Source organism: Periophthalmus magnuspinnatus, chromosome 21 (assembly GCF_009829125.3).
Source record: "Periophthalmus magnuspinnatus isolate fPerMag1 chromosome 21, fPerMag1.2.pri, whole genome shotgun sequence".
NCBI lineage: Eukaryota > Metazoa > Chordata > Actinopteri > Gobiiformes > Gobiidae > Periophthalmus > Periophthalmus magnuspinnatus.
In genome coordinates this window covers 20,644,840-20,658,988 of record NC_047146.1, presented here as the reverse complement: position 1 = coordinate 20,658,988, position 14,149 = coordinate 20,644,840, and positions in this window count along the sequence as shown.

Here is a 14,149-nt window from a genome sequence, read left to right as displayed (position 1 = left end):
TGAGACACTTTTGAATCACCTTACATCATTTAATGTCATACTGCGGAACATTTGGAGACGGAGACAAGCTCATGGTTCAACTAGCTCATGGCTGGGTTCAACAGGTTCCTACAGTCATTCTGGGACATTTGAAACAGTTATTTTCTGCTTTGTTTTTGATCCATTCAGTGTTGTGTCCATCTGCTCCTCTGGCACTGGACACGGCCTCAGCAACATCACCTGCACAAGACTCAAACACACTGACAAACAAGAGGAAAGAGAGTACACAAGTACAACAAGTACAACAAGTACAACTGGGAACAGACAGGAGCAGAGAGGAGGAGAGGGAGGAGAGTAAGAGAGAGGGAGAGAGGGGAAGAGGAGGAGGATACCAGTGCAACAGCCAACAGACAGGAGGGGAGAGGAGGAGTGGGGAGGGAGGGAGGACAGTGAGAGAGAGGGAAGAGGAGGAGGATACCAGTGCGATGGCCAACAGACAGGAAGAGAGAGGAGGAGAGGGGAGGGAGGGAGGAAGGGAGGGAGGAGAGAGAGAGAGAGAGGGGGAAGAGGAGGAGGATACCAGTGCAAGGCCAACAGACAGGAGGAGAGAAGAGGAGGGGAGAAAGAGGAGGAGAGGGAGGAGAGTGAAAGAGAGAGGGGGGGAATTGAGGGAGGGAGGAGAGTGAGTGAGAGGGGAAGAGGAGGAGAGGGGAGGAAAAGAGGGAGGGAGGAGAGTGAGGGAGAGTAAGAGGATACCAGTGCAACGGCCAACAGACAGGAGGAGAGAGGAGGAGAGGGTAGGAAAGAGAGAAGGAGGAGAGTGAGAGTGAGAGTGAGAGAGAGAGAGGGAGAGGGAGAGGGGAAGAGGAGGAGAATACCAGTCCAACGGCCAACAGAAAGGGGGAGTGAAGAGGAGAGGGGAGGAGGAGTGTGTGTGTGTGTGGGGGGGGGGGGGATATCAGTCCAACGGCCAACAGAAAGGGAAAAAGAGGGAGGGAGAAAGAGAGGGTGGGAGAAAAAGGGGGCGAGAGGAGGAGGAAGAAAGAGAGAGTGAGAGGGTGGGGAATAGAGGGATTCTAGTCCAACGGCCAACAGGGAGGGAGCGAGAAAGAGGGAGAGAGAGAGAGCGTTACTGTTTGGACCAGCCAAATCCTGGTCCAAATACTAACGCTGTGAAAGAATGGATCAAAACAGAGACAGAAAGAGAGAAGAAGGGGGATAGGGACGAATAAAAAGGAGGAGAGAGGGGGAGAGAAGAGGAGGAAGAGGAGGAAAGAGAGAAAGAGAGAGGGGAAGGGGGAAAAGGAGATACGTGTCAAACGGCCAACTCTGCCTGGTCTTGGCACGACACTGCTCTGGTCCGTTGCCATCACGGGGCAGTAGAAGGGGGCATGTAAAGGGCACACAGGGTGCAAAGGGGTAAGTGGTGAAGGAACCTTTTGAAAAAACTGGTTCTTATTCATTACAAAATATTGACTGATGAAAGTTTTAATTGTTTATTTAACCAAGATAGTTCCACTGAGTCCTCCCCCGAGGAGGAGCCTGATGTACATAGTGTTGGTGCTACACAGGCACAAGGAGAACATGAAAAAAGCCTCATGCCACCCAGTAGTCAAACCCAGGACCTTCTTGCTTTGAGGTAGCAGCACTAATCTCAACTCAACCATGCTACAAGTTTCACACAAAGAATTAGGACATTTGCAAACCTAGATCGATCTATGTATCCAGTTATATCTGTCTGTCTGATTACTCCAAACAGCTCCGCACTGTGTCTGTAGCACAGTTGTTTTCACACCTGTTTAACTGCGGCTCCATTAAAACAAATCAACGTCCCGCAGGCTGCACGCTCGGGCTGTCCCTCTGAGCATTTGTTTGGGTTTAACAGATACTTGCTAACGAGCTGACTATCTCTCTCCTCTCCCCTCTTTCTGTCTTACTTCTCTCTCACTCTTCCTCCCTCTCTGTTTCTATCTTTTTCTGTCTCTTCACCTCTCTCTGCTTTCTCTCTCTCTACCCCTCCCTCATCTTCTATCTCTCTCTCATCCTCTCCATCCCTCCCCCTCTAACGAGTACCTTAGCTAAAGTGGCTAATGGCCCTACAGTGGCTAATAAGCAGTAATTATAGTGTGTTTACGGAGGACGTGTTTGAAAAGGTTATATTCTCTGTGCTGCTGTCCCTCCCGCCGATACGATAAACACAACACAGAGGAGCAATGATTGACTTAGGAACATTTTCCCTGGTTTCACATTATAATTAACCTTCTGCAGTTGAGTTTATTTGGAATGGGGTTAAGGAAAATGAGTGTATGAGGATCATTTTGGTGTAGTAGGATAAACATATAGTGACTTCTGGGCTCATTATAATAATTGGATTTATATTTATTTTTCATTTGCATATTTGTTATGAAACGGTGTGAATTTTGAGAATAAAGTTCCAGGGTATGATGTGGCAGTGTGGCAATCATTCTGCTTTGATCCAGGTTTAGTCCCCATTTTGCCTTAGTTCTGGGTTTGGTTAGAGTTCTGGCCTAGTTAAAGCCACACTATGTAATTTTAACAAAAAATAATAATAAAAGCATGTTACTTTCAAAATTAGACCTTTATAGTGAGTGAGCTTGCATCTCCACAAACATGACTTTGGCCTGGAGGAGGGCCTTGCTTGTTTCCATGGAAATATTTATTTGGCATTAATATTCCAGTATTGGAAGTATAGTTTTAACAGCTGACCAGCTTTTCCAGCTGTGCGCAAAGCCAGGTCAAGACCAGAGGTGACAGAGGCTTTTCTGTGGCAGCATCCACACTATGGACCAGCGCCCTCTGCCTGCAGTTTAAGACTAGACTGAGACTCTCCTCCCTGGCATTTAATACCAGCTAGAGGATATCTTGGTGTTTTATTGGTGTTTTATTGCTTTACAGTTCTTTGCTTGTGTATCATATTATCTGATTATTGGGGGGGGTTTGTGTTTTTTTCATGTACTTTTATTTTCATGTACTTTATTTTCAAACACTTTGGTCAGCTGAAGTATATAATAAGTAATTCTATTTGTATGATACATATATTATGTAGTATATTATTATTTTACATAATATTGCAAACACTACAGTGCACACATTTACAAAATTATATCAAAATTGCTATTTTGAAAGTATTCCAAGCTAGAATATTGCCAATAAATATAAAAATATAAAAAACTCAACTCTGTCCCCTGCAGTTTGGTCTTCCTGACAAGAGCACAAAGTGACACATTTCTGCACTTCTGTGGGTCATTTTATAATCTACTGCTATACAATATATTGCAAAATCAATGTCACAACAAACTAAAAATACCAAAATATCAAGATTTTTCATTGGATATGTACTGTTTATAAATGATAAACATATTATTTTTGTTCACCATGTCTTATAAATGTGACATTAACCTGCTTCCATATTTGGACATATTGCCTGTCCTTATGGTGCAATATGCAAATGATCTGTGTCACGGTGCGCTCCTGCTCGCTCAAGCGCTAAATGTGCACTGCTCCCAGCGTCTGGAAACAGAGAGGATCATGGGAGCTAATGGGCCGGGACGTGGGGTCAACAAACCGGTCTGTGTATGGGCCCGACCAAAACAAGACCAGTCCAGATCCAGGCAAAGCTGTCTGAAAGATGTCCTCCTTATGAATATGCTAATCCCATGTTAGGATACTCAAAAATACCCATTAATTAAACAGTAACAATAGGCCTGCTTTAGCATAACACACTGGTGAGCATTGTGTGTGCGTGAGACCACATTATAATCCAACACGAAGGTCATTAACTTTCAAAAATTCATTTATTGGCGGCGAGTTGTGATTGGTCCAAAGGTTCGTTAGGAAAAAGTAAACAGGAAGCAGACAGGGACCAGACACGCCAATGTAGGAGGCGAGGAAGACTTAAACTGGGAATGTTGGGAATTAACCTACATTAAAATGAATCATTGCATTGTTTAAAAATGTACATTATGAAAAGATTGTAGGACTGAAGCTGCTTTATTCAATACTATTAGTATTATTAGTACTAATATTAGTATTAGTTATTAGTAAATAATATTTTTATTAAAGCTGCAATGCGTAATATTTGTGGTATGAGGTATGCCATTTGCTTGAAAATGTTATTGATTTGCCTAGAATGTCCCACAATGCATCATTTCTCTGAATGGTGAAAAGCAAGTGGTGTCTCCAGACCACGTTACAGATCAGATCAGTGGAGAGGGGACACCAGAAACCAAATTAATGCTAGAAGAAGCACTACTGTGTCTATCTCCACGTTGACATGCAGTTATGCAGCTTTTTATTAAAAATTATAATTATGATTTCAGCTAATTTTATAGATCTATGCTTTTTTTAAGACATTTGTTATGACTTATTGACTTGTTATGAAGACAAAAAATTTTTAAAATGATAAAAATACAGATACTAAATAAATTCAAAAGTGTGCAGATCGAAAATCCTCGAAAAAGCAGAAATAATCCATGATAGAGCATTAAAAGACTAAATGTGCCTATGTACCACCCATACCCAACCATATGCTTAAAATGCACACTTTTACCAATGGCATATTCTGGACCAGCTGATTATCATAAGTTGTATGTTAAGCCATCCGTAACCCTCATGTCTCTGTGTAATCACCCTAGAGCATGTATAGCGCCCCCCTGCTGCTGTGCGCGGGACCACATTACATTTAATCCGGCTGTTCCGTTTTAGAATAGCGGTTTTGTGAAAAGAGAGTTTTCTGGTTACATGGACACATTGGAGCAGGATCAACCATATGCCAATAGAAACAGCTCAGAGTGAAAGGGATTGGGTTAGTAGCAAAAAGCCTGCCCCCCACAACGAACACACAGCAAAACAGCAAGAAATACAATATATAAAGCTGTTGACAAAAAAAAAAAAAAAAAAAAATCTTCTTTAAGCAATCACTCAAATACCTTCATATTTAAAGATGGACTATTTTACTTCTATCTTACTTCCCCTCTCCCTTTGCTCTCCATGCTAAGTCGCTCCCCCTTCAGAGCACAATCAGCATGTATTCCGCTAATGAAACTACTGCACATTGGAGTCGTTGTTTATATATATATATATATATATATATATATATATATATATATATATATATATATATATATATATATATATATTTTATATTTATGGAGAATTGTCGTGTGAGTGCATAGGTGACATAGGACTGGAGGGTTCGATAAGGGACGTCACAAAAAACATACATGAATGGCATCTAAAATGTCTTCAGTCGTGTTTTAGAACAACAGGAATAATTTTATAACATGGTAAAAAATAAATAAATGAATGTTTTATGTATTACCACCTCTTTAAGTTGAGTGAAAGCGAGATCGTTTTATTTTTTCTCATTTTAGATCATTCAAGTATTAATAGTAAATGTGTTAATAGCAGTGGTGGAAGAAGTACTCCATTTTGTTACTTAAGTAAAAGTACAGATACTGGAGCAAAAACATATTCAAGTAAAAGTATGACATGAAAAAATCTACTTAAGTAAAAGTATTAAAGTACAGGTTTAAAAAGGCACTTAAGGAGTAAAAAGTAAAAGTATTTCATGCTGATTTTGATATTTTTTTTCAACAGAAACAACTGAATAAATCTTTTTTTTTTTTGTAGCTGGTTTTATTATTTATTTTATTATTATTTATTTTATTATATATTTTTATTTATTTTGTATTATTTATTTATTTTTTGCTCAAGTTATTGTGTTAAAAATAAACCCTCAGTCTTTTCTGCAGGTCTCAAATAGTAATAAAAATTCCTTTACTCCTTTTATTTCATTACCTTCCACTACGGGTAAATAGTAGTTATACAATGAAAATCTGGCTTTCACTGTAAAATATTTTTCCGACTTCAGCACAAATAACTTTCTCCTTTGCACAAACAGAAGTCTCTCTTGATAAATCCTCTAAATAACTTTGCTACTTGCACTTCACCTCATCTCTTCTTCATCTCACCTCCATTGAAACCCGCGGGTCTGACGTCATTCTCCTCATTCCTCCATTGTTCTAGACACAACTTATAAGCACTAAACTAATGCCACTCCATCTCCATCTGGGCCACAGAAGCAACCCGCCTGATCTCCCCTACCCCGGCACGGTGGCCCGAGAGTGGGATAGAATCTGGTGGAGTGCCCCTGACTGTACCAGTGGAGAGGCTGATGCGTTCGCCATATGTCCCGGCCCTGGTCAATAGGATTACCTCCAGTACCTCCACTCAATCAGGGGCCGATTCTGCTCAAGTGTACCCCCAGATCCCCTTCTCGTCGTGGGCAAAGGGAGAGCGACTGGGGCAGTGGGGGTCCTGGAGGATTAACATATTCAACGGAGCTGCAGATCAAGGCTTTTAATGGAGTGAGGACACAGAAGGGCATTGTCCGGTGCACATTTGGGATTGGGAATGGTGTAAGCTGGATTTGCAGTTATTGTCATGGTAAAACAGCACAGGGCTCTTGTTTTGTGGGAATTTTTTTAAGCGAATGGACAACAAGAGCAAACAAAAGATTCAAAAATGAGGCGATAGGAGCAACATGTAGAGATGCAACTTAACACGGTGAAAGCAGTGGTCTCGATGTGTAGTAGGGTTAGTGTACAGAAAAGGAAACTCAGAATACACTGATGTAAGAAAGGTTTACATTACGTTGTTTTGGCGCCATGTTAATTATTTTAACTTAATTTTAATAGTTGCCTTGTGTTGTAGTTTTGGACCATTTCTGAACCCAACTAACCCAAATACTAAACCAGGACCCAGGACTAAACCCAATAATTTATGGACATTTTTGGTGCTGTCGGACCCAAATCCAAAATGGTGTTAATGAATATTTTACGTAATAGATCTCTTATTGCTGGGCGTACAAAACTATTGAACTGAAAATGCTGTAATATTGTTCAAACGCAGATGTTATTAAGTCAGACGGAAATAATTCTCGAACAACTGACTAACATCTGTGAAGGTTGGTGGTTCTACTCCCATCTTCAGTGTAGTATATGGTCAATGTGTCCTTAAGCCCGACACCTCACCTCAATGATCTGTAAATGTTTTAGTAACTGTGTGATTACTGGAGTAGATTAGCACCCACACTTCTGGCTCGCTGTCTTAGGGCACCTGTGGCTGAAACTGACAATTGAGTCTAAAAGCACTCAATAATACAAACGCAATTATAGTGATACATTCATAAACAACATACACATTTTAAGTTGGGCTAAATACCTCAGACTAAAGCAGAGAGTGAGTGGGGGGAGGAGGGGTGGGCTCTGGGGTATAACAGTGTGATTGGTCTAACACAGGGGTGTCCAAACTATGGCCCAGGGGCCAAATGTGGCCCTCAGACGAATTTTTATTGGCCATCAGGCCTTCAATTGAACTGGCCCAATTGATCATAATCAGTACTTTTTGTGATGAATTTGAGTAATCCTACCAATGTCACCTAAATAATATCACATTGTGTTGTCATACAACCCTAATATTAATATTTCAAGCCTTATTTAAAGTATGAGGTCAAAACTATGTTAAATGCACCATCTGAATTATTGACTGTATATATATATATATATATATATATATATATATATATATATATATATATATATATATATATATATATATATATATATATATATATATATATATATATATATGAGTTTGAGAGTTTGATGTGTGAATCTGTTAGACTCTAACAGATTCACACATCAAACTCTGCCCCTGTAACCAGGTGTTTGTAATCAGAAAGACCTGGCTGTAATTAGGTCAGTCATGTGTGATGTCACATAGTACACTTTTTTAACAGAAAAGCTGCAAATGTACATAGCTTGCACTCAAATCGTTTACCACTTTAATTGCCGTTCACTTTAAAGAGTCTAAAATATGTATTCATCCAATGGAAATTTTAGAATGAAGACCCCAAATACCTATGTTTTTTGGGCCTTTGCCTGAAAAAGATGACATGAAAAATGATCTTTGAAGGATGAACTTCTTGAACTGTTTTTGGACAGACATTCCTGTCTCATAGTGTGACCATGGCCCTGACTCAGCATGTGGCAGATTAAGCCATCTTCCCTCAGTCTTCTCTCAGTCCTGTTCTTCTGAATCAAAGAGAACTCCACATCAAAGATCCACTCCAGCACAGTGAATACCACCCACAAACCGCCACCATTTCATATGAGCTCGGCGCGAGTTTGAGATGGTTTTGCATAAAAACAAATATAAAAAAAACAATGAAACAAACAATAAAGTTAAAGTGGTACTGTGAAACCTTTCAGCTTTGCAGGTTGTAAGTTACAGGTGAGTTTTAAAGTGGCTTAACCCCATTTTTTCATGTGATGGGCAATAGGTCTTGCCCCAGTTCAGATATATTATAAAAGCAACTTTTAGGGTAGAAATGTGACCACTGTCTGCGTCTAATTACATTGCATTTTTATCTTACAACCAGAAAGTAATGCTGATGCACTGTTAGCATGCTAGTTGTTGTTATCTAAAGACAACCACTGCAATATATGACTTATATACACTTTTGTCCTTATGTTTACTCTAGCCTCTTCACTGCTCTCCTCATAATTAAATGATGGAGAGAAGGTGGAGGAAGAGAGGAGGACAGGAGGAATGCATAGGGCTGGAGGGGGAGAAGGGGAAGAGGAGTAGTGGAGGAGGAGAAAAGGAAGAGGAGTGAAGGAGGACAGGAGGAAAGCCAATGAAAAGAAGAGAAGAAAGGATAGGAGGATGTGTAATGTCTAAGTTTGATGGAGCAGTGGGAAAAAAGCGGAGGAAATGAGAGGGAAGAGGAGGAGGAGAGTAGGAAAGTGGAGGAGTGGAGGAGAGGAGTGTGTTATGGGACAAAGCATTCTGTGGCGCTGCAGACTGGAGCTCTGATGGATGGGGTCGTACAGAGGCTGCAGAGTCCTGGAGAGGTCAGCCCAGGGTTGGGCTCGGGTCAGGGGGGAGACAGGGGACAAGCACGACCTAAAATAATGTCCCAAATACCAGCACACGATACAGGAGGAGTCTCGAACATTTGGACATTTATTTCTCGGACCCCACAGAAGGTTCAGCTGTCAGATTATGGTTGATCCAAGTTTGGCAAGAGGTTAAAGCCATAGTATGTAACTTTTTGAATGTTTTTATTGCACTGAAAAATTGAAAAAATGTGTCTTTACTCTCAGTGGGCTTGCATCTCCACAAACCTGACTCTTATATCCATCTCTTTCACATGTATGTTTCCATGGAAATGTTCATGCAGTTGAATTTCTACCTCCAGAAAGTTACATATTAAGAAAAAACAAAACAAAACAAAAAAACTATATATTTTATATTTTTTAATCATTGAATTTCAGCTTCCTATAGTTCACTGTGTCAATACATTTTTGAAATATGTATAATACAAAATAAAGAAATAAAAATGTAAAATACCAACCTTTATGAGAAGTTAAACAATAGAATTATTTATTGCAATGAAAAGGGTAAAAAATATTCGTTCATGGTACATTTAGTGATAATCACCAACAGAGACATTTGTCATTACACAGACTGAGCAGAAAAATGTGACAGTGACTCCAACTTTTCTTTTTCCAGTCATTAACTCATTATTGTGTTTTCAGGTGACTCTTGATTGACTCCTCTCCCTCTCCCTCTCCCTCTCTCTCTCCTCCTTCTTCTATTTCTATCTCTTCTCTCCACTCACCTCTTTTTTGCTTATTAAAAGTGTCCATCCAACCTCCTCCACCACCATTTCCTCTTTCTCCTTTCTCTCTCTCTCTCTCTCTGTCTCTCCCTCTCTCTCTCTCCCGCTCCATCTCTCCTGTCATCGCTTTTCTGGTTATTAGAAATGTCCATCTAACTCTCTTCATAAGCCAGTCTTTCTCCTCCTTCTCCACCTTTCCCTTTTCCTCCCCACTTCTCTTTCTCCCTCTCTCTCTCTTTCTCTCCTTTTATCTCTTCTCTGCCCATTAGAAATGTCCATCTAACTCTGTTCCTAAGCCACTCTCTCTCCTCCTTTCCCTCCTCCACCTTTTCCTCTCTCTCTCTCGCTGTATCTCTCTGTCTCTCTGTCTTTCTCCCTCTCTCTATCTCTCTCGCTCTCTCTGTCTCCCCCCCTCTCTCTCTGTCTCTCCCTGTCTCTCTCTCTTTCCTCTCTCTGTCTCTTTCGCTCTCTCCCTTTCTGTCTCTTTCTGTCTCTCTGTCTCCCTCTCTCTCCTCTCTCTATCTCTGTCTCTCGCTCTCTCCTCCCTGTCTCTCTCTGTCCCTCTATCTCTCTCCCTCTCTCCCTTTCTCCCTCTCTCTGTCTCTTTCTGTCTCTGTCTCTCCCTCTGTCTCTCTCCTCTCTCTATCTCTACCCCCCCTCTCTGTCTCTTTCTCCCCCCCCTCTCTCTCTTCCCTTCTCTTTCTCTCCTCTCATCTGTTCTCTGCCCATTAGACATGTCCATCCAACTCTGTTCCTAAGCCACTCTCTCTCCTCCTTCCCCCCTTCCTCTCTCTCTCCCCCTTTCTCCCTCTCCCCCTCTCTCTCTGTCCCTCTCTCTGTCTCTCTCTCTTTCCATCTCCCTCTCTCTCTGTTCCTCTCTTGCTCTCTCTGTCTCTCTCTACTTCTGTCTCTCCTCTCTCCTCTCTGTCTCTGCCCCCCTCTCTCTCCCACCCTGCTTCTCTCTCACTCTCCCTCCCTCTCTTTCTCCCCTCTCATCTCTTCTCTGCCCATTAGAAATGTCCATCCAACTCTATTCCTAAGCCACTCTCTCTCCTCCTTCCCCCCCTCTTCCTCTCTCTCTCCCCCCCCCTCTCTCTGTCCCTCTCCCTCTCTCTCTCTCTCTGTCCTTCTCTTGCTCTCTCTGTCTCTCCCTATCCCTCCCTCTCGCCCTCTCTCTGTCTCTCCCTCCCTCCTTCTCTTTCTCTCCTCTCATCTCTTCTCTGCCCATTAGAAATGTCCATCTAACTCTGTTCCTAAGCCACTCTCTCTCCTCCTTTCCCCCCCTCTCTCCCTCTCCCTCTCCCCCTCTCTCTCTCTCCTCTCATCTCTTCCCTTCTTATTAGACATGTCCGTCTCCCTCTGTGTGTAACCTCTGATGGTGCAGTCTCTCCATCTCCTCGTCTTTCAGGGACATGTGTAGCCTCTGCTCCATCACGCCGCACTGGGGCTGCACTTCGTTAACTCGCCCGCTTAATGAGTGGTTTAATTGAGCTGTCGACCGGCCACCTGTCAGACCCTGGCTCATTTCCATACTAATGCAGAGAGCGAGGGAGGGGGGTAGAAAGAGAGAGAGAGTGAGGCATGGGGAGAGGAAGAGAGAGAGACAGAGAGGAAGAGGAAAAGGTGGATGGACATTTCTAATAAGCAAAAAAAGAGATAAGAGGAAAGAAGAAGAGGGAGGGAGAGAAAGAGAGAGAGAGGAAAAGATGGAGGAGGAAAAGGACAAGGAGTAGAGAGAAGAGGAAGAGGAAAATGAGGAGAAGTTATAGGAGGAGAGAATGGCTTAGGAACAGAGGCATTTCTAATAAGCAAAAAAGAGATGAGAGAAGAGAAAGAGAGAGAGGAAAGAGGGGGGAGAGGGGAAGAGAAATAGGGGGGAGTGACAGAGAGAGTGCTGGAGAGAGGGAAGAAAGATGACAAGAGAAGGAGAGTGGGAGAGAGAGAAGGGAGAGAAGGAGTGTCAATAAAGGGAAGCCAGAAGGGGGAGAGGGGAAGAGCAGGGAGATGGAGAGAGAGAAATAGATTGGGAAGAGATTTAGGGAGGGAAAGAAAAAGTGAAAGAAAGGTGGTTAGAGGGAGAGAAAAGAGAAAGGAGAGAGAGTGAGAGAGACAGAAGGGTCAGAATGGCAATTTTTTTTTAAACAACAAACAAATATTACATTATAACTCAAGAAATATTTACAGTGCAGGGTTGGTAGAGAGCAGCTGGTTAATTAAAAATAATATTCATAAACATATTTTATTTATTTATTTATATATTTGTGTCTTGCCTGCAGTCAGTCAGACACCAGTGGACTATGTAGACTATGGAACATTATTTGATGGGAGAAGGGAGAACGAAAAAACATTAAAACCATATTTTTAACACATAATTAATAATTTTTTGCAGGTCTGGCACACAAACCATCAGTGGTGGATGAAGTACTCAGTTTTGTTACTTAACTAAAAGTACAGATACAGAGGTAAAACGTTACTCACGTAAAAGTAAAAATATCACATGAAAAAAATCTACTTAAGTAAAGGTATTTAAGCACCCGTTTAAAAATGTACTTAAAGGGTAAAAAGTAAAAGTATTTCACATAAGTTTTGTTAATTTGTTGTTAAATATACTGATATTGATTATACAATTCTAAACATTTTTGGTCAACAGGAAAAATATGAATCAATTTCTTAACTTTTCTTATGAATTTTATTTATTTTTGTTTGCTCAAAGCTGAATCTTGTACTCAAAACCTTTAGTCAGAATGTAACCACAAACTAAAATAACTACGGTTAACTAAAATAATTCCTGAGATCATACGAAAAGTACTTTTAACATCTCAGTCCAGTTAAAAATGTAGTGGAGTAGAAAGTACAGACACCTGCTCTCAATTAGAAGTAAAAGTAAAACATACCAACTGTAAAATGTCTTCAAGTAAAGTACAGACACCTACAAATTCGACTTAAGTGCAGTACTTTACTAGTTGTACTTCGTTACCTTCCACCACTACTTGCAAAACAACATAGACCTTATTCTCCAGAAATCTGACTGATCCTACTGCATTTAAGAAAATACTACTCTAGACTCCCATAGACTTGTACTTTGCAGTTTGACGTTCGCTAATGTGACAGAGGAAATACGGCAAACGCGAACTGCTACACAAAAGCGACTTTGGTACCACGCTGAGCCGTACTTTGCTCTTTTACAGGCATATAACCCCGACAGCGTGCTACGTCAACACTACAATTACCATAAAAAACGCCAAATTTAAACCGCAATCTAATCATTACCGCTGCTACAATTAATCTTTTCCCAACAAAAAAACGCATTCAATCGCATTTTTAAAACGTAACCGGTCGCAATGCTAGAACGATTAGCCTCTGACCAAGCTTAGCAACTGTAGCGGCTAATTATCGTCCTAATTTGTTTTGATTGAGGTGAGGGGGGGGGGGAGGTTGGCGTATAGAGAAAGCACGATTGCTATGAGCGACGTTGAAAAGCTGTAGAGGCGTGAGGTAAAATAATAGCCGCAAATGGGGTGGTCCGAAGTGAAAGGCGGCCATGATGGACAGGGCAGAACCAAACCAATTCAAGTCCAAGCTGAATACTATAGCGCTAAACAGGCACATGCTAATTACCGTGGCTATTTAATGTGTCAAATTCACAATCGCCAATGTTGTTTCTTTATTTGGGACAGGACGCTAAACGCTTCGGACCCTCCTACTATTTGACTGAGAGGCTGCGGGTCTGAATGAAGCTCCATATTGGCGTGTGGGGCAGAGCTGGCAGCATTAGAAAACATGCACGTGCACTCACAAAGATGGACCGGCACAGAAACAGGTTTTGGACGAGTCTGATTTGTAAATGTGAAAGAATACAAGCGTACAAGGACATATGGGTCACATACAGGGCGACGGATTTAAGTTTGGAAAAAGTTACAGGTCTTAAATGCGCCTTAAACCCCAACGCGTAACTTTTACAGCACTGAAAAACATCAGTAGTGGGTGAAGTACTCTAGTTTTGTTACTTAACTAAAAGTGCAGATACAGAGGTAAAACGTTACTCGAGTGAAAGTAAAAGTAACACATGAAAAAAGTATTTACACACCTGCTGAAAAATGTACGTAAAAAGTTAAAGGTTTTCACATAAGTTTTGTTAATTTGTTGTTAAATAAACTGATATTGATTAGGCAATTATACATATTTTGGTCAACAGTAAAAATATGAATCAATTTCTACATTTTTCTTGTAATTTTGTGTATTTATTTTAGTTTGCTCAAAGCTGAACCTTGTACTCGAAACCTTTAGTCAGGAGGTAACCACAAACATGGTTAAAATAATTCCTGAGATCATATGAAAAGTACTTTTTTACTTTTATTTCAGCACAGAAACAGCGTAACTTTTATAGCACTGAAAAAAATGCGTCATTACATTGAGCAGGCTTGCATCTCCACAAACCTGACGTGATCTAGGCCTAATATT